Source organism: Lissotriton vulgaris, chromosome 1_1, assembly GCF_964263255.1.
Source record: "Lissotriton vulgaris chromosome 1_1, aLisVul1.2, whole genome shotgun sequence".
Lineage (NCBI taxonomy): Eukaryota > Metazoa > Chordata > Amphibia > Caudata > Salamandridae > Lissotriton > Lissotriton vulgaris.
Window position 1 is genome coordinate 1,135,524,070 of NC_141685.1, and position 21,067 is coordinate 1,135,545,136.

The following is a 21,067-nucleotide window of genomic DNA, read 5'->3' on the forward strand; positions in this document are numbered from 1 at the left end:
TGCTAAATCCCGGCATCTCCTGCGGACAGCAACCTCAAGAACCCCGGAGGACTTGCCTGCCTTGACCCTCTTAGAGACTGGGACTCCCACAAGCAGTGGTTCTGCTCAAACAGCAATACCCCTGGTGCCAGCCAGGAACAGCGAATCCAACCCACTCTGCACCCGCCGAGCCCGGCCTGTGCCCGAGTGGACAAAGACCCTGAGGACGTCCCCCCGGTGATTCTGACCTGGAATCCAGTGCCCAAGGACCCTCCTCGACGACCCCGACGACGCCTGCAGCCTCAGAACCAGGGACCCCTCCAACCGCCACCAGCAGATGGTAAGATTTCCAGACGTCAAAAGACAGCCCGGCACGCCACAGCCCCCTGTGCCCTACTGCGAGGTGCCTACCTATCCTCCAAGATCCCTACTTACCCCTCGAAGTGTTGGTCGCTCCTGAAGATCCTCCGTCCCGAGCCTGCAGCCTTTGTCCACTTTCTAAGATCTCCATTGAATAACATTGAGCGCCCGACGGCTCAAAAGCACCCTGCACCCAGCTGCCTGAGTGCCTCTGGCAGTGCAACCTTTGTCCTAACCTACCTCCCCATTTGCCCTGAGCAAGTGACCAGGAGCCCCGCTCCCACAGACGCGCCAACGGTGTGCCCTCTGCGCGTCAGCGCCATCCCATAAAGATGGCGTCCGTCTAGTAACCTCCCGGAAGTGAGTATTTTGGGCGTGTTCTTCTCCCTCCACTCAATCAGCTATAGGAGCTGTGGTGGACCGGGGAGAGTCGGGTGCAAGCGAGTATGGAGGTATTTAGAGCAATCCTTTTTTTAAAGCAAGAATGTGCAGCATAAAACAATAATGTGCAACAGATTAAACTTTTAAAAGTGTGACCTTTAGATCAAAGTGCAGCGTGCGCTAGCAGCAAAGTCAGGGCAACAGGTGACAGCTTAAAAACTGTTTTCAAATTTCAGAGCCGCGAGGGTGGGGGTTGTTTTAAAAATATATACAGAATTTTTAAAATTGTTATAAAATAAATAAATAGAAATTAGATTTTAAAATTAGAAATTTGAAAATATTTTGAAATTCGAAATTAGATTTAAAATGTACATTTAAAATGTAATTTAATGTTTAGTACTGGTATGTAGGGTTTATAGGGGATAAGGGTGTGGAGTGTTTTTAACAAATATATAGAGGATATTATATGTTTGGAAAAATAATTTTGAAATGAGAAAAGCAAATTTTAAAATAAAAATAAAGAAATTAATCGAAATTTACTTATTTTGCATCATAAATTATTGATGATTTAATGTTATAATTATCATTTTTACAAGTGGGATGTAGGGTTTAAAGGTTGTAAGTATGGGGAGTGTATTCTTTTTCTGTAAAATAGGGGTTAAATAGTATTTTAAATAGGTTCAGTGTACAGCACGTACCCTAATAAAATGTAGATTGGAGTAGGAATAGTAAATTTAATAGGTTAAGCGTCCAGCACCTACCCTAATTAAGAGTAGATTGGAGTTGGAATAGTAAATTTAATAGGTTCAGTGTCCAACACCTACCCTAATTACATGTAGATTTGAGTTGGAATAGTAAATTTAATAGGTTCAGTGTCCAGCACCTACCCTAATTAAAAGTAGATTGGATTTGGAATAGTAAATTTAATAGGTTCAGTGTCCAGCACCTACCCTAATTAAATTTTGATTGGAGTTGGAATAGTACATTATTTTGGTTCAGTGTCCAGCACCTACCCTAATTAATAGTAGATTGGAGTTGGAATAGTAAATTAAATAGGTTCAGTGTCCAGCACCTACCCTAATTAAATGTTGATTGGAGTTGGAATAGTAAATTTAATAGGTTCAGTGTCCAGCACCTACCCTAATTAAATGTAGATTGGTGTTGGAATAGTAAATGTAATAGGTTCGGTGTCCAGCACCTACCCTAATTAAGAGTAGATTGGAGTTGGAATAGTAAATTAAATAGGTTCAGTGTCCAACACCTACCCTAATTAAATGTTGATTGGAGTTGGAAAAGTAAATTAAATAGGTTCAGTGTCCAGCACCTACCCTAATTAAATGTAGATTGTAGTTGGAATAGTAAATAATTTAGGTTCAGTGTCCAGCACCTACCCTAATTAATAGTAGATTGGAGTTGGAATAGTACATTAAATAGGTTCAGTGTCCAGCACCAACCCTAATTAAATGTTGATTGGAGTTGGAATAGTAAATTTAATAGGTTCAGTGTCCAGCACCTACCCTAATTAAATGTAGATTGGAGTTGGAATAGTAAATTATTTAGGTTCAGTGTCCAGCACCTACCCTAATTATAGTAGATTGGAGTTGGAATAGTAAATTATTTAGGTTCAGTGTCCAGCACCTACCCTAATTAACAGTAGATTGGAGTTGGAATAGTAAATTAAATAGGTTCAGTGTCCAGCACCTACCCTAATTAAGAGTAGATTGGAGTTGGAATAGTATATTAAATAGGTTCAGTGTCCAACACCTACCCTAATTAAATGTAGATTGGAGTTGGAATTGTAAATTTAATAGATTCAGTGTCCAGCACCTACCCTAATTAAGAGTTGATTGGAGTTGGAATAGTAAATTAAATAGGTTCAGTGTCCAACACCTACCCTAATTAAATGTTGATTGGAGTTAGAATAGTAAATTTAATAGGTTCAGTGTCCAGCACCTACCCTAATTAAATGTAGATTGGAGTTTGAATAGTAAATTATTTAGGTTCAGTGTCCAGCACCTACCCTAATTAATAGTAGATTGGAGTTGGAATAGTAAATTAAATAGGTTCAGTGTCCAACATCTACCCTAATTAAATGTTGATTGGAGTTGGAATAGTCAATTTAATAGGTTCAGTGTCCAGCACCTACCCTAATTAAATGTAGATTGGAGTTAGAATAGTACATTAAATAGGTTCAGTGTCCAGCACCTACCCTAATTAAGAGTAGATTGGAGTTGGAATAGTAAATTAAATAGGTTCAGTGTCCAACACCTACCCTAATTAAATGTAGATTGGAGTTGGAATATTAAATTTAATAGGTTCAGTGTCCAGCACCTACCCTATTTAAATGTAGTTTGGAGTTGTAATAGTAAATTATATAGGTTCAGTGTCCAGCACCTACCCTGATTAATATTAGATTGGAGTTGGAATAGTAAATTAAATAGGTTCAGTGTCCAGCACCTACCCTAATTAAATGTAGTTTGGAGTTGGAATAGTACATTTAATAGGTTCAGGGTCCAGCACCTACCCTAATTAAATATAGATTGGAGTTGGAATAGTAAATTAATTAGGTTCAGTGTCCAGCACCTACCCTAATTAACAGTAGATTGGAGTTGGAATAGTAAATTAAATAGGTTCAGTGTCCAACACCTACCTAATTAAATGTAGATAGAACTTGAAGGACACTGTCACTATGCAGCAATTGTAAATATAAAAGGGCTGGTCGTATCTGGTTAAAATTTTGTTTCTTTAAAAGAGCAATTAAAAAGCGTTTACGTGGGAATTCATAAAATCTGCATAAGAACATAAAATGCAACATATCCTGTGGAGACTTTCCGTCGCAGCCACAGGATATTGGATTTTTACAGAAACTCTCCTTTTTGGGTCTGATAAGCAGATGTTGAAACCGATTAAATCTGAATCTTGTTAATAGAAACTTATCGTGAGTGCTAAAAGTGCCGAGTAGGTAAGGCTCTGTTGTCAAGCAGGTTTTAACCATAATAAATTTCCTTACACTTACTTTTTGTAGTTCAACACCCTCCCTCACAGCCTTCTTACGCAGAAGAAAGGTCTGCTTGACTAGTTCAATGTCGCCCTTTCCAATTCCGGATGGTTGTTCGAACAGATCAGGACGACCCATCTCAGAGAAGCAAGTATTTAGATACTTCAACCATGGTGTGCCCAGCGCGTTATTATGAGCCATAAAATCATTAACAATTAAATGTGTTAAGGGGATGTCTTCGCACAACCACATTTTAACCAACAGGTCTGAGGACGTAGGGATAGGGTATCGCTCAAATACCCCACACCTAGCTCCTCGTGAACTGCAAAGTTTGAGGTGGATGCCGGGACACACAGAAGCCGTTTATAGAAAGAATTTTCTGTGGTCTGAAGTTGGTCCCCAGCCATGTAACCCCAAAGCTCACTGCCGTAGGCTGCAGTAGCTACAGACTTTGCGTCATATAATTTTATCATTGCAGCCGTGGGCTTTTTACCAAGTTTTGAAGCAAAGTTACAAATGGAGGCATTAACCCTAGTCACGTCACATTTTTTCTTTGCAAGTTGCGGGCCCCACGATAATTCAGAGTCAAAGAGAACTCCTAGATAGGAGAATGTATTAGAAAACGGTATTACTGCCTTATCTAGTTTGAAGGTATATTGTCTCTTTGGCTGTTTCCCTACTTGCATAATGTAAGACTTAGAGTTATTCACTAGCAGATCTCTATCTTCCATGAACTTTTTAAAAGCATTAAGTAGTAGTTGAAGGCCTCTTTCAGTTCTTGCTAACAACACAGCATCGTCTGCGTATAACAAGACAGGAATACTTCTTTTCCCCACTCTCGGACTGTCTGCTTTCACCTCCTGTAAAACGCCATCCAGCTCGTTTATGTAAAAATTAAAAAGGAATGGAGCTAATATGCAGCCTTGCCACACCCCCTTCCCTGTTCTAAAATCATCAGTTACGGACAGGTCTTGGCAATACCTTATATTTGCACTTGTGTTACTATGGAGGTCAACCAAAAAGTTTATAATATCATTGTCTACTCCCTTGTCCCTCATGGACGCCCACAGCTTCCCCCTGTTCACGATAGTAAATTAATTAGGTTCAGTGTCCAGCACCTACTCTAATTAAATGTAGATTGGAGTTGGAATAGTAAATTAAATAGGTTCAGTGTCCAACACCTACCCTAATTAAATGTAGATTGGAGTTGGAATAGTAAATTTAATAGGTTCAGTGTCCAGTACCTACCCTAATTAAGAGTAGATTGGAGTTGGAATAGTAAATTATTTAGGTTCAGTGTCCAGCACCTACCCTAATTAAATGTAGATTGGAGTTGGAATAGTAAATTAAATAGGTTCAGTGTCCAACACCTACCCTAATTAAATGTAAATTGGAGTTGGAATAGTAAATTATTTAGGTTCAGTGTCCAGCACCTACCTTAATTAAATATAGATTGGAGTTGGAATAGTAAATTACGTAGGTTCAGTGTCCAGCACCAACCCTAATTAAATGTAGTTTGGAGTAGGAATAGTAAATTACATAGGTTAAGTGTGTAGTATGTATCAAAATTAAATTTAGTTATATGTGTGAATATTAAAAGGGTTATAATACATTTATTTTTAATGTTTATATATATATTTATATAAAGTTAATAAAAAAACATTTGTTATATTATTATTCATGATTTTCTAATAGGTAGTAGATAAAATAACACAATGGTTTTTCAAAAAAAGTTTATTCATTTGTTTATATAGTACATAAATTAAATTATAAATGTATTACAAATCAATTTATAATATATTAACAAATAAGTATAAGTACAAAGTAATTAGAAATTATACATTTTTGGATAGTTGTTTAGTAAAGTACATTTTAGGTATATACAAAAAATGTAGTACATGATTATAGATTGAGGAATACAAAACATACATTTTGATACAAAGTAAAATATTTATACATTGATATTAAATTAACATCTATTACATTTTTAATATATGAATGTGCTGTACAAATGATGTTATAAATGAATTTACATATTTAAATTGAAACATTGATATTAATAATATTTAACATCATACAATAAACATAATTTTAATTACATGTTTAAATTATAATATTATTTATATATTTTACATTTATTATTATTAATTTTATATTATTAATAATAATAATTTTAAAATGTTAGTGACATTTGGAAAAATACATACAGAAAAATTATACATTATTTTGACAATTTTTTACAGAACATTTTTAAATAATTATTTCATTAAATATTAAACTGTATTAATATTTAATTTAATAATGTAATACATATTAAAAATATGATTATAATAAAATAGTAATTGAAAAAATATAAATAAATTGTTAACATGTTGGTAAGTAAATTGTAACATTTTACCATTTTTTTCCAAGTAAAATACATTTATTTGACATTTATTTCACTATTTCCTTGATAATACTATTATTTGGGTCTTTTATTTTGTAACCGCGCATAGTCTTTTTGGGTCATTTTAGAAGATTGAAGTTCGCGGTTGGAAGCTACTTCACGTCTGAGCAGGTAAGAGTGCTTTTCGTTATATTTTAACTATTTTCACTAACTTTTCAAGGTAGTAGTTTGTTATTTAGTGTTTGTGGATTAGTATATGAGTATTTAAATATTATGGAGTTCAGTAGGTACGTATTTCCGTTTTCGAGGCTTTTTGTGGTTTTCTGAAGTTGGAGTTAGTGCGTTTGTGGCAGTTTATTTATATTTTGTTAAAAATATGTATTTTATGTTTATTTTTAATGTATCGTTCTAAGTTTTATGTGGATGGGAATGTTTCTTTTTTTCTTCTAGGTGTTTGGATACAGCCTTTTCCATTTCCGAGCTGTGACATTTTTTGTTATCAAAGGAAGTGTGTTTCAGTTGTTTGAACTGAGATGTATAGAACACTTCCTTTATTTTTCGGGTTTCCAGGAGCGTTTATTACATTTTTAAACAATTTTCGGGTTTTTGATGGATTTGGACCTATCGATTTATTTAGATGCTGGATGGATTTTGCACAGTTGTATTTTTTCATTTTATTGGGGATTTTTATTTAATATTTTGTGGATTTATCACTACATGGATTGCTATGGATTATTGGATTTGCCTATTACGTTGCTGTGAAAGGTAAGTGATTTAATATTAATATTAATGTTGGTTGGGAAATGTGCTGTTATAAAATGTTATTACTATAGTTAGATAATACATTTGTCTATATATTATAAATTAAATAAATATATTAGACAAAATAAATATGATTTTTTATGGAGATGTGTGGTGTAATATTTTAGGATTTATAAGGATTGTGATCCTTTTATATGGTTAGTGTTTTTAGTTTAATGTTTTGGCTATCATTTTTAAGTATTCCAGTCCTCTTGTTGTAGGGTAAAGTTGTACTTGTTGTTGTAAATATTGGTACATTTGGGCAGTTTGTCTTGATAGTTTGGGTTTTAGTTGTAAAACAGATTGCTCCATTCTTAATTCTTGAAAACTTTGCTCTTTTTGGATTGCTGTTAGGAGTTTGTGTAGTGTGGGAGTTATTCCTCCAGTTGAAGATAGGAAGGCATTATGCCAACCCTCAACTGCGTTGTTTGTCTTGGCTTCTTGGATTAGAGTTGGTAGATATACATTCCACCAAGGTATTAGGAATTTAGGTTGGCGTCTGTGGCCTGACCTGTGTAGTCTCCCCACCCAGGTGTCCTCAAAGTAATCCAAAAGTGGGGCTAGTTTTTGTTCGTTTTGTGTGTAGAAAGGACTTTCTATTAAAAGATTATAGTGTTCAGCCACATTGGTTATTGGCACGTATGCTAGGGCTATTAGGTGTTTGATTTGGTATGCAAAGGTAATATTGGTTGTATACTCAATACTAAGTGTTGATTTTTGCAAATGTCTCCATAGACATTAGTAAAATGGAAGTAACATCCTTGTATGGATGTGTGTGGATATGTTTTAAGAATGGAATTGATCATTGCTTGTTCAAAGTCTATTATTATTTTTAGTGGAAAGAAGTCTGATGTTTGTTCTTTTATTTTGTTCAATATTTCTGTGTAAGTAGCTGTTTGTTTGTTTGGTAACAAACAGTAGATGAATGGGATACAGGTATTATGGTATTGTCCATGTATGGTATATAATTGATAGAATGGTTTAGGGCATATGGTAAAAGTGCCATCCATCATCCATGTTTGACTTTCTTTTAATTGTTTAAGGTTGTTATTTGTAGCAAACATTATTATCCTTTTATCTTTGTTGTTATTATCGTAGAAGATAAAAGGTTCATCATTATGTGTCATGGTAAGCTCAGGTGGAATTATGATCTCTTCAAAAGTTTTAGGTATTGGTATTGTTGGTCTACTGGATTTTTTGGTCCTAGCTATGGTTCTTTTTATAGAAGCTATTGATGGTAACTGACCTCTTGCTTCTCTAGGTACTCTAGGTAGTAATTCTTTGAGAATTACACTTGTCGGTAGGTCAGATGTGCTACTTAATTCTTTTATATTTTCTAGAGTAGATCTAACCTCTATTTCTGAGATGTTAGGTGGATGGTTATGTTCAGTAGTATTAATGACACTTGTTTCTCTGGTTGTTGCACGCCCATAGCATTTGTTAGAGTAATACTTAGTACATTTCCAGTTAACTTTAAGGTCTTTTTGTTTTTCCTGAGTATAAGTATACCCCATATAGCATAATACAAATTTTCCTTTCTGAGATGTTATAAATCTTGCATCTTCTGTCATTGTTGTTTTCTTAAATCTAGAAAAGTTTTTACTTTAAAAGAGTATTAAATTAATTATGTACAATTTGTAGCTACTTACTTACCAACAGTAAAATAGTAGATTTAGATATTAGATGTCTTTTCAGTTTGATGCTTTTATAGTTTTTATTGGTCTGTTGAAAGAAAGCAAACAATATTTTAGGAAATGTATATTTGTGTATTTTGGTTACACATTTGGTAGGGTATAACCTTTCATAATGAAAAAGTTAAGTTTATTTAAATTAAAAAAGATAACAGTTTTAGAAAACACATTAAAAAATTTTTATAAAGTCAAGTACTAACATTGTCGATTTTAGAGAGCTAAATATTAGTATATGTGTTTGCATTCTGTACTTACCAAGTGTATATGCTTAGTTGTTGAATGTAGGTTATTGGATGATAAATTGCTGCTTTTCGTTTTTCAGGTATCTGTTGTAAGAAAAAAATGTATGTGTAATAATTAGTTATGTATTTATAATATATATATAATAGAAGTGACATTTTTAAAAAAACAAATTCACTTTTTTAGTCTTTTAACACACAGCAGACATGTTGCTAGCCCCCTGGGTGGAGAGCCTCCTGCTCTCCTGGGCCTGCAACAATGCACATCCTGAGCAAGGTGCTAGGTCTCCTCCCCCAGGATGGGCAGGGGGAAGCTTCAAAGGGATGCCATCTTTGTGAGCTTCTCCAGGCTACTTGCTGTCCTCAGCAACTGGCCCCCACCAGTTCTGACCCCCACTCTGGTGAGAAGACTGGCGGGAAACCCTACGTGAGGAAAGGGGGTGTGCCAGCCTGTGCCAACTCCACTCCTCAGGTGGGAGAGGCGAGGTGAAGCACAACTCTGGGCTCCGGCCATCTTGAGGATGGGGAGCCCTGCCCAATCAGAAATAGGTTCCTGCCCCTCTCCCACAGGAGAGGAGCAGGATATGGGGTGTACTCATCCCAGGACAGGGACCTATTGGTCCTTGCCCTTCCCCTACCTGTAACGTATTTAGGGGCACCCTGAACCTTCCTTCCTCAGATCCCGATTTCAAAACAAGAAAGAAGACCAAGAAGAAGAAGACTTGCCATGCAGCTGCTTACAAGAGGACAACACCAACTGACTTGGCCCCAGCCCTAAAGGCCTGTTGATCCTTAAACCTGCTCCTGCTAAATCCCGGCATCTCCTGCGGACAGCAACCTCAAGAACCCCGGAGGACTTGCCTGCCTTGACCCTCTTAGAGACTGGGACTCCCACAAGCAGTGGTTCTGCTCAAACAGCAATACCCCTGGTGCCAGCCAGGAACAGCGAATCCAGCCCACTCTGCACCCGCCGAGCCCGGCCTGTGCCCGAGTGGACAAAGACCCTGAGGACGTCCCCCCGGTGATTCTGACCTGGAATCCAGTGCCCAAGGACCCTCCTCGACGACCCCGACGACGCCTGCAGCCTCAGAACCAGGGACCCCTCCAACCGCCACCAGCAGATGGTAAGATTTCCAGACGTCAAAAGACAGCCCGGCACGCCACAGCCCCCTGTGCCCTACTGCGAGGTGCCTACCTATCCTCCAAGATCCCTACTTACCCCTCGAAGTGTTGGTCGCTCCTGAAGATCCTCCGTCCCGAGCCTGCAGCCTTTGTCCACTTTCTAAGATCTCCATTGAATAACATTGAGCGCCCGACGGCTCAAAAGCACCCTGCACCCAGCCGCCTGAGTGCCTCTGGCAGTGCAACCTTTGTCCTAACCTACCTCCCCATTTGCCCTGAGCAAGTGACCAGGAGCCCCGCTCCCACAGCCGCATGGCCTGCTTGCCAGCAGCCACCAACCAAAGGCCCCTTGCCTCTCATTGGATAACATTGGACCTAACTACCTCTGCACCCGGCTGCCCTTGTGCCACTGAGGGTGTACCAACTGTACCTACCTGACCCTGGGAGACTCCTGAGTCTATGCCCAGAACCTTAACTCTGCCAGTCGAGTGCTTACCTAAAAGCCTATAACTCACTTTTCTTTCGTAGGCTAACATTGACTGGTTTCACTTGGAAATTCTTCTGACTGTGGAGTTTTGGAACTTCAAAATATTCATCTAAAATCAGCCGAAAAACGAATTCCATTTTACTCACCTGTTATCAGGAGAGACCTCAGTGCTGCATCTTGTAGCTCAGTACTGACCCTGAAAAGTAATTTTAACCGTACTTACCAGTAACTTGAATTTCCTTCTATTGGATATCATTGCCTGCTTTTTGCTGAAAAAGTTTCTAAGTGTCAATTTTTTAAACTTACAAACATTCTTAAAAAATCATGCCAACGATAAAAACGTAATTACTTGCCTGTTTTAGATAGATGTCCCAGTGCTGAACCTAGGAGCCCAGCACTGGATTACAAACGTAATGTAAACATACTTTACCTGCAAACTGATAACATTGGTAATTTCATCCAGAAACGTTTCGAAGTGTCAACTTTTAAAATACAATAATATTCCTTAAAAATCACTACTGTAACCAAAACGCTTTTACTTAACTGTTTACAGCACATGTCCCGGGACTGAATCTAGTATCCAGTCCTGTGGTTGGAAAAGTAAAGTAATTAATTGCATTTATCTAGAAATTCCAATTGAGCTCAATGTTGCATTGTGTTTGAAATTGTGTTGCCTATTTCAGAAAACTGTAACTATTGTATCAATAAGGGTCTATTGCCTATCTGAAAAGTATTTAACTAAAGTAATCCATTCTGAGAAAGTATATTTTGATACCTTATTGGTGCTAAAATAAAACAACTATATTTTTTGATACAAAACAATTGGCCTAGAGGTCAGTTCTTGAGTGTGTGAGACCGTTTGCTGACTGAGTGTGTACAACAAATGCTTTAAACTGTCCTCTGATACTGCCTTACTGCTCGACCAAGCTACCACTTTGGAGAGTAAGGTTATATCTAACTTTAGTCTCTGCCAAACCTCTGGGGACTGTGGTCTCTGTACACACTTTTCCTTACTTTGGTCCAGTAAATACAGAGTCACTTTGTTACACAGTGTCAGCAGGCGTCAATGAGAACAGGGTTGTGGTGGGGCATTGTGGCGGTGCCCTCAGGACACAGTGTTGGCAGCGGCGTCGTAGACCTCATGGAGTTGCTTTTCTTCTGTTGCAGCACAAAACACACAGTCCCCAGTGCTGAGGGCAGAAGAGCTTGAAATCGTTGCTGTTCCTGAGACTTCTTAAACAGGGGGCAAACTCTACCTCAAGCCCTTGGAGAAACTCACAAAGTAGATAGCAGAAAGCTCAGTCCAGTCCTTTCACTGCCCAAGACAGCAGCAGCCACTGCAGACCAACACAGCAAAGCACACAGCAAAGTGGTAGTTCCTCCTTACAGCTTCTCCAGCTCTTCTTTTTGGCAGCCTTCTTGATCCAAAAGAGTTCTAAAAGTCAGGGGTCTGGGCCCCTATATTCATATCCCAAAATCCTTTGATCTCTTAGGCAAAGAGTATCTGTGGCCAGCGAGAACCAGTTCTGCCTTCTCTGGTGTGACTTCCTGGCAGGAGGTAGAGAAGGCATGGTCGGAGGCAGACCAGGCATTTTGAGGTGCAAGGAAATCTCCTCCCCTTCCCCAATTGCAGCCCAGGTCTATTTGACACTTTCCTGACCCACCTAGACTATCTGGAGCCACTCTTGCTCCCCAGCCTGCTTTCATCCAAAATTCAGACAGGCAATCCACATTCCAGCAGAGTCACACAGGATGACTGAGCAAGAAAAGACCTACTTTCTAAAAGAGGTGTTTTCAAACACAGAATGTAAAAATCACCTGCACTAAAAGATGCATCTTTCGATTCTGAGTTCAGGCATACTAAACTTTAATTTCCTACCTTATTCCCAGGGCCAGTTATGTTTATTAGATGTTATAAACAAACTCCCCATTCTGTCATGTGAGGAACAGGTAGTCTTGCAATAGTGAAAAACGAAATGGCCTTAATTCACTATCTTGACATGCCACACACACCAGGACACGTCCTACCTTTCACATACACTGCACCCGGCACACAGGGGTACCTTGGGCCTACCTTAGGGGTGGCTGACATATAAGAAAAGGAAAGGTGAGGGACTGGCAAGTGTGTGCACTGGCCAAGTCGACATGGCACTTACAAACTGCGCGCAGACTCCGCAATGGCGGGTCTGAGTTACCTTTTCAGGGCTACTCACGTGGGTGGCACAATCAGTGCTGCAGCCCACTGGTTAATCAACCGGAGTGACCTGATTTTCTTCAAGTTGGCGGGCACAATCACACAAGATAAAGAGAGGGGTTAGTAAAGTGATATATAGGAGATAGGATGTACACATCACTGTTATGTAATAGCAACTGGTACACTGTACAGACCTACAATGTGTAATGAAAAAAAGATGTTGGATTAGCAAGATTTTTCTCAGCACCTGTACCTAACATGATTTATGCATTATCGGCCACGTATATGAACATGTTGTTCTAAAACAATAAAAAAATAGTTTTTAAATTAAAAAGAAACCTTATACAAAAACCTATCAATTTGTTCAAGGTTTATGTGTCATAAATGCTGTGGTAATATCAAGTGTTCCTGTTGTACCAAATCCTGCTACCATTCTGTCATGTATATCAATAACTGCTTCATTGTTCATGGTTGCATATCCGTGTTCTGCTTTCCTCTCAATTCCAATAGACCCTGATATCCAGAATCTTTTTGCTTTTCTTTTTCAGGGGACCAACTCACATTGTCCCATTTGCCCCAGGTGTGTACAGCCATCTTCAATCTCGAGAAAGATCTGATGCTTTGTTGGTTGCTTCTAGCTTCTTGGATCAATACAGGGTTGATTATTTGTGTCTTCTGGCTGAATTTGCCTCAAAAAGGAGATAAAGCATCGAAAGAGAAATCCCGATTTTGTTTGCCCTGGGTTTGATATCTAGGTCACCTCTAGGTTGGAGTGAGACACGTCTGCCGACCTCATGGAAGCTATTCCGAAGGTCAGGACCTGTTTTCGTCTTGTGGGCAAGCATTCTTTTGGGGATGGTGGATTTCTATCATCAGTGGGTTCTGGGCAATATTAATAGTGTTAAACCATTGCAAAATATTGTTGAAAAAAGACACCATTGAACCTTCGACTTGGTCAAAAGAAGCATTTGTGTCTTTGAAACTAGCATTGTCTAATGCATTGGGATTACCTGATTCTGTAAGACCGTTCATTTTGTATTGCCATTAGAAGTAGAGCTATGCTTTGGGTGTTCTGGACCAAGACCATAATGACAAAAATAAACCAAAAGCCTATTAGAACATTGGAATGTAGTAAGCACCATTGAAGACAATAGAGTGTTCCAGGCTTCTAATGGCCAGTAAAAGCATGGGGCTTTAACATTCCAATGTTTGTTCACAGCTGTTGCTGTAGCAAAAGGCCTCACGGAGCCCTAGAAGATTTCAATCCCCTCAGGTTCTCTGAGGCCTTTGTTTTACAAATAGAATATTCAGCCCGTTAGGGGCAGAATGCTCTAATAGCCTTAGAGTCCTCCGTAGGTGGCTCTACCTGCCATTAGAGGCCAGCTCCCTTGTTAAAGAACTTCGCCTTCGGCTTGGGCCTTTAATGGTCAGTAGAGCCCGCTACAGCGGGCTCTAAGGCTATATTATATTGTTGTGGGTAGCCATCTAGTCTCTGAGGATATAATTCTAGGATCATCCCTCGCTGTTTCTGTATCTTGTGCTGTAGTTGCACTGCTGTTGACCTCTAACACTTGGCACGTTTTCATGTCAAGGTATAAAATACTGTTGTTGTTTGCTTCACCGATAACACTGGTATGATGTCCTATGTTGAACCTTGCTTTCCTTTTTTCCCCACAACCGTTCATAGATAACTGCATGATTGCATTGTGCTTACTGCTCACTTGATGAAACCCTATATTGACTTCACTGATGGACCATTATACATTGTACATTATATTGATGGTTCATGTCTCAGAAATGAACAAGCATTTGCAATGCAATAGGTCTCGCATTTACGAGAGTTTGAGCTATTGGCATTGTAAATGACAATGCCTTTTATTTATGTGTTGTTTTTAAAACAGAGAAATAAAAGACATAGGGCCAGATGTAGGTAATCCTAATTTACCGATTCTAAAATACCGAATTTTACCGATTCGGTATTTTAGAATCGGTAAATGGTATGTAGATAAAAAATTGGTAAATACTACCGATTCGGTAAAATTCGGAATCGGACATTCGGTATCTACCGAATCAGTATTTACTGAATCGATATTTCTCATTCATTCCTATGGGCCCATAGGAATGAATGGGGAATACCGATTCGGTAAATACCGATTCGGTAAATACCGAATCTGAAAGCAAACAAAAGTGAAACTTAAGTAGGCAGCCAATCAGGTGCTACCACCCTCCCCCTCCCTACCAGGAAGTGGCTACACAGGCAGCTGCAACTAATTAGATGCTTCTGGAGAGGCAGTTGGAGCAGAGAGTCGCTGAGCAGCAGAAAGAGTTTTGTGCTCTTTTAAATCTGAAAAATGGCAAGCAGCAAAGACAAAGAGCAGCCAGAGAGGAGGAGGAAACTGAAATTCAGCAGCATGGAGCTGCTAGTCCTTGTTGAGGAGGTATTGATGGTGCACCAAAAACTGTTTGGCAGGCAGTCCCTCACTGTGGCAGAATCTGCCAAAAGGAAACTCTGGCTGGACATACTTGACAAAGTGAATGAAGTTGCAGGGACTACCAGAGACACAGTGGACCTGAAAAAGAGATTCTACGACCTCAGGAGCCAAACAAAAAAAATATTGGCTGACACCACAAGCAGGCAACCAAAACTGGTGGAGGCAAGAACCCAGCACCCCCCCTTACTGACCTGGAGGAGATGGTGGCATCAACCATAGAACCTGACAGCATCTGCGGACTGGGAGAAGTAGACAGCTCAGCCAGAGCTGCAAGCAGAAAAGGTAAGATGCATGCACAGCGGCAACAATTAGAGACTGGGGGAAGATGGCGGCCGGCTGAAGACGCTGGTCGTGAGCTCCGCTAAAAGGTCTCCAGGTAAACGCGGCATATGCTTCCAAACTAATTCTTTAATGCAAAGCATTACTGATTAAATGCATCTCTGAGTGACAAACAACAAACAGCCTCATGAAGCTCATCAAAATCGAAAATCTTTCTGTTACCTGCTTCCTCGCTACCTCGCTACCTCGCTAAACCCTCTACCCACCACCCGCCACCCGTCACCAAATAACCAAATAACCCCCGATAATCCCTGTTACCTACTCCAAAAGAGAGTCGAAGTGGGAGAGACGCGCTGCGAGGTATTTTCCGCATTTTCCGCAGTTCTCTCAGCAGTTTCTCTTAGCGGGTAAAGACGCGCGTGCAGAGGAAGAAACCACATGACAGGCTGGTATACAAACTCAGTGCGAAGCCCGGTCCCGGTCCCGGCTCAGGCACTCCCAGCAGCTGATCCGTTAGGCGGGCTGTGGGAGAGGGCTCGAGAAGCCGCCAGGGAAGGTAGGAGGAAACTCCTCAAAACTGGTTTCTTCTTCCGGGGCAAGAGTGGAGGAGGCAGCGGCAGCTGCAGAGAGCAAAATCGCGCTGTTCCAGCTACGATAGTAATCGGCTACACGGACAGCACTGAGGGGATAGGAGCTGGAGCAAAACAAAGAGAGGGAGAAATACGAGACAATAAACAAGAATCTTCCTGCGTGGGGGATAGGGTGTTTTGGACAAATATTAACTCGGAAAACCTCACCCACAGGTCTGCATGTGGTATATTTTGTAACAAAGGATACTGTGGCAGAGAGAGTAAAACAAAGGCAAAAAAGTCAATATATATCTGCTGGATGAATGAAAAAATAAACGAAAGCCTCTGTCCCATTGCAGTAGCAGAAAAGGGAAGATTCAGTTGCACAGGTGTAGCTGAACTAGAACTAGAAAGTCAAGAAAATACAGACCTACTATTTAAAAGCACTGAGAATATTCACAAATATCATACTGCTTCAACACGAGGAGAAAGTGAAAGGAGTAAAAACAAAAAAGAGGAAACCCTTTCTAACATCAACTATTTCACAAGATCCAGAGCAAGGAAGGGAACAGGAACCTTCCCTCCTGTGCAAGAAGGATCAGAAGAGGGGGTAAGAAAATCAGCTTACTGCCTCAGGAATCAAAGCTTAAGTAAACAGAGCCTATTACAGCCAATAAAGAAAAAGTGCATGACCCCCAAAAGCACTAAAAAATCCGTGAAAATCCCCCCACGATTAGAGGAATTGATGGAGAGTATAAAAAGCAGAGATCAAGGAAATCCAAAGACAAGAAAATAAAGAGTACTCCTTCATTGAGGTCACACTTTAAAATACAACAAGTGGTGCAAGTGAGAGGAGGAAACCACGGTCGGGAAATTAATATGACCGACACAACGAATACAAAAAGTACACCAGATATATCTCCTGTACAGTCTTCGAGAATAACAGCAGGTATTCAGAGTACCAATCACATTTATGAAAAAGAAGTGGAAGAACCTGCAGAAGTGTTAATAGGAGGAAATATGCAGTCAACGTCTCCTCCAGATCCATTTACAAGTACGACTTCTTCAATGAAACAACCTTCATTACTAACTCAGTCATCACATCCAGGTTCTTTAACTCAAGCAAGCACGAGTGCTATACCACAAATTGAAATCGTAAATGATAAAGAGTCCCAAGAGACCCACGAAGAGGAGCAAGAACTCATAGACAAAAGGTGAGACAGGAAACTTTTTAGAACTGTGTTTGGATAAAATGATGGAAAAAATAATGGGGGAAATGAGAGAAAAATTTGCAATTTCTGAAACAAATCAGAAAAGAATACAAGAAGCGGTAGAAAGTTTAGACCAAAAAATAAATGACTTAGGGGTCAGAGTTACAGCAGTAGAGAATGAGTTGGGCTCCCTAAGTAAAAGAGTGGACAGCACCCAAAGAGAGATAAGACACTTAAAGGACAACGATAAAATAGTCAAGGAGAAACTTGAATCTCTGGAAAACCAAGGAAGAAGAAATAATATTCGCGTTTTGAACGTCCCTGAGAACTCAGAGGGAACGGATATCAAGGCTTACGTAATATCTCTACTGGAGGAATTCCTTCCTTGGACAAAAGACTGTGACTTAGCGGAGGACATTCAAAGAGTCCATAGAGACCCTTTTAGGAAGAGCAAAGAGAAGAAAACTCCGAGGAAAATTTTGGTAAATTTCAAAACATACTCTCTGAAAGAAAAAATATTGAGTGAGGGTCTAAAAACAGGGAGTTTCAACAAAATGAACTGGTCATTTCGCATCAGATCAGATATCTGCAAAATTACGCAAGACCGGCAATGGGAGTTGGGGCAATATATGCAGGAGCTAAAAACACTTGGAGCAAGCGTACAACTAAAATTCCCCGCCTCCCTTAGAATAATGTGGCGAAATAAAATGCATAACCTAAGGGACACAAAGGAGGTAGAGAATCTCATTCAGCTAATAAAGGACCAAATTGAAATTGACAAACTAAATAAGGAATAAGTTATCAAACCAAGAGCTGAAGGAATAAAACTTGATACACTTGATATATTATAAAGAAGAATGAACCATGTTCTCAGAGGTAAAGAAAACAGACAACAGAACATATATGGGGAAAAACAATCACTAAATTACAACCAAAAGAAGAAACTACCTGGAGAAAACGGAGCACGAAACCGGGTGAAATAACACCTGGAAAAAGAAAAGAGGAGGCTTCCCCTGGGAGGGAAACCAAAGTAACTCACAAAATGCAGGACTGTAAATACACACGGGTGGGGAGCAAAGTAGGGAAAAACGAAAAAAAAAAAAATCCTCAAATTGGAATATAAAAAGATTGGCAAGGGGGTTAAGTGCTGCCTCAAAAGAGAAAACAACTTAAAATGGCAAAAGAGAGATCAATAAAAATTCTAACTTGGAATGTTAATGGGCTTAGAACTCCTTCAAGAAGAAGAAGAATCATGGAATATCTCAAAGAAATAGAAAGTGAAATTATTATCCTTCAAGAAACTCATTTAACAAATGCAGAATGGTCTCAATTAGCGAAAAACTTAAACTGGATTGGAGCAAGCATACACACAACGCAAGAGTGTAATACAAAGGGGGTAGTAATTATTATAAAGAAATCTCTCAACGCTAAAATAGAAGTTGACAAAGCGGATAGCAAAGGTAGATGGGCAATTGCCAAAGCCAGAATTGAAGAACGTATTCTCACTATTGTGGGGTACTATGGCCCCAATAGGGACGACGCTGAGCCACTCAAAAAACTTTATTCTGAACTCTTAACATATCCAGCTCCAGTCATTATGGGAGGGGATTTTAACCTCATAGGAGATCCTAAAATAGATAGATCCCCACCAACAAAACAATGGAATCTACAGAAGATGAGGGAGTGGCTTGGGATCTATAAAAAAGATTTATTGCTAGAAGACATGTGGAAATTAAAAGGAATAAAAAACTACCCATATACCTTACACAATAAAAAATTAGGACATAAATCAAGAATAGATTTCTTTCTATTAAACAAAAATTTGCGAGATAAAGTTAAAAGTATCGAACAATTACCCGCACACCTATCGGACCACTCTGCAGTCCAGCTAAATATAACACTCCCACAACCTCAAACGCCCAGCAGGTGGACTGTTGACTGTACAATTCTTATGGACGAGCGATGCGTGGAGGAACTTATAACAACTACCCGACAATATTTTCAAGAAAACGCAACTAGTACATCAAAAAGAATGACATGGGATGCTTACAAAGCGGTAATAAGAGGAAAACTGCTTAACCTGGGTGCTTATAAACACAAAACAAAAAAACAGGAAATCTTGAAAATGGAAACAGAAATCAAAAAAGATGAATTACACTTAGAATGTGATATCCCACAAGAACAAAAGGAAAAATTGGAAGAGAAACTTCGTAACTCAAAAGAGAATCTGACAATTTATCTAGAGAACATAGTCAAAGAGAAATGGGAGAGCAGTAAACTATCAAATCATGAGTATGGTGAAGGATGTGGAAAACTCCTAGCCTGGAAAATGAAAACAGATCAGTCCAGAAACAATATACTAAACATATACAGCCAAGATCAATTAACCATCTTCGCAGATGATGGCTCAATAAGGAAGGAATTCTTTAATTTTTTTACTTCAATATATAAGGAAGACACAAACCCAACAGAAGAAGAAATTAAAAATTATCTTGAAAAGATCCAACTCCCGTGTCTGACAGAGGAAGAAGCGGAATCTGTGAATTCCGAAATAACAGCAGAAGAAGTAAGGAGCGCCATAAGTCATCTAAAGAAAGGAAAAGCTGCAGGCCCAGATGCGTTGCCCAATGAATTCTATATCGCATTGAAAGAAACACTAATTGAACATTTAACTGAAACGATGAACAAGACATACTTGGAACATGAAAAGATCCCAGACTCATGGAATGACGCTACGATAAGCATATTACTAAAACCAGGAAAGAATCCAAAGAATTGCGCATCATATAGGCCAATATCGCTCCTAAATTGCGATTATAAGATTTTTATGAACATAATAGCGAAAAGAGTGTCTAAGGTTATGGCCAAATTAATTGATACGGACCAAAAGGGTTTTATAAAGGGCAGACAGATACAAGAAATCACACACGAATTAATAGCAACAATTGACATAGCTGTACAGGAAAATCTTCCCCTTACACTTATCACATATGATGCCGCTAAAGCCTTCGATCGTGTTAACTGGGCATTTCTAATTAAAAGCATAGAGAAAAGTAAGCTCGGGATTAACTTTATTCACATGGTTAGTGAAATATATTCGAGCCCAAGAGCGAAGGTAGCTGTTAATGGTAATCTTACGGAAAATATTGAGATCTAGAGAGGCACACGACAGGGATGTCCCTTATCTCCACTACTTTTTAATTTATATATTGAACCCCTCGCATGCTCTATCAGAAATAATACTAACATCACACCTTTCAGATATTTACATTGGACAAGGAAAGTAGCGCTCTACGCAGATGACCTAATGGTGTTCACGGACAACTATAATTTCTCCAAGCTGGCGATTGATGAAGAAATGAACAAATTCGGTAAAGTTTCAGGATACCTAGTAAATATTGACAAAACGGAGGTAATGAGGTGGAACTTACAATTAATTTCACCTCTCTTGAAGGATAAAATAAAATACTTAGGAATCACCATAACACAAGACCTTGGAAAACTAGCAGAAACAAACGTTAATCTAGTTATGAACGAAACGAAAAAGCTCCTTAAAATCTGGTCAGGCCTACCATTAAGTTTTTTAGGTAAATCCAATATAATTAAAATGTCAATTATTCCAAAATTCACTTATCTTTTCAATAACATTCCATTAGAATTTAAAAAGGAAGCCTTGAAAAAAATACAAGGGGAAATATCTAGCTTTATTTGGTCATCAAAGAGTACAAGAATCTCATGGAATAAACTCAGGAGAAAGAAGGAACAAGGGGGTATAGCAAGTCCGGATATATATGAATATTACAGATCCTTCCAATTTAAAAACGTCAGAGTTTTACTAAAAGCACATCAAGCATATCCAACATACTTGCAACACTTGA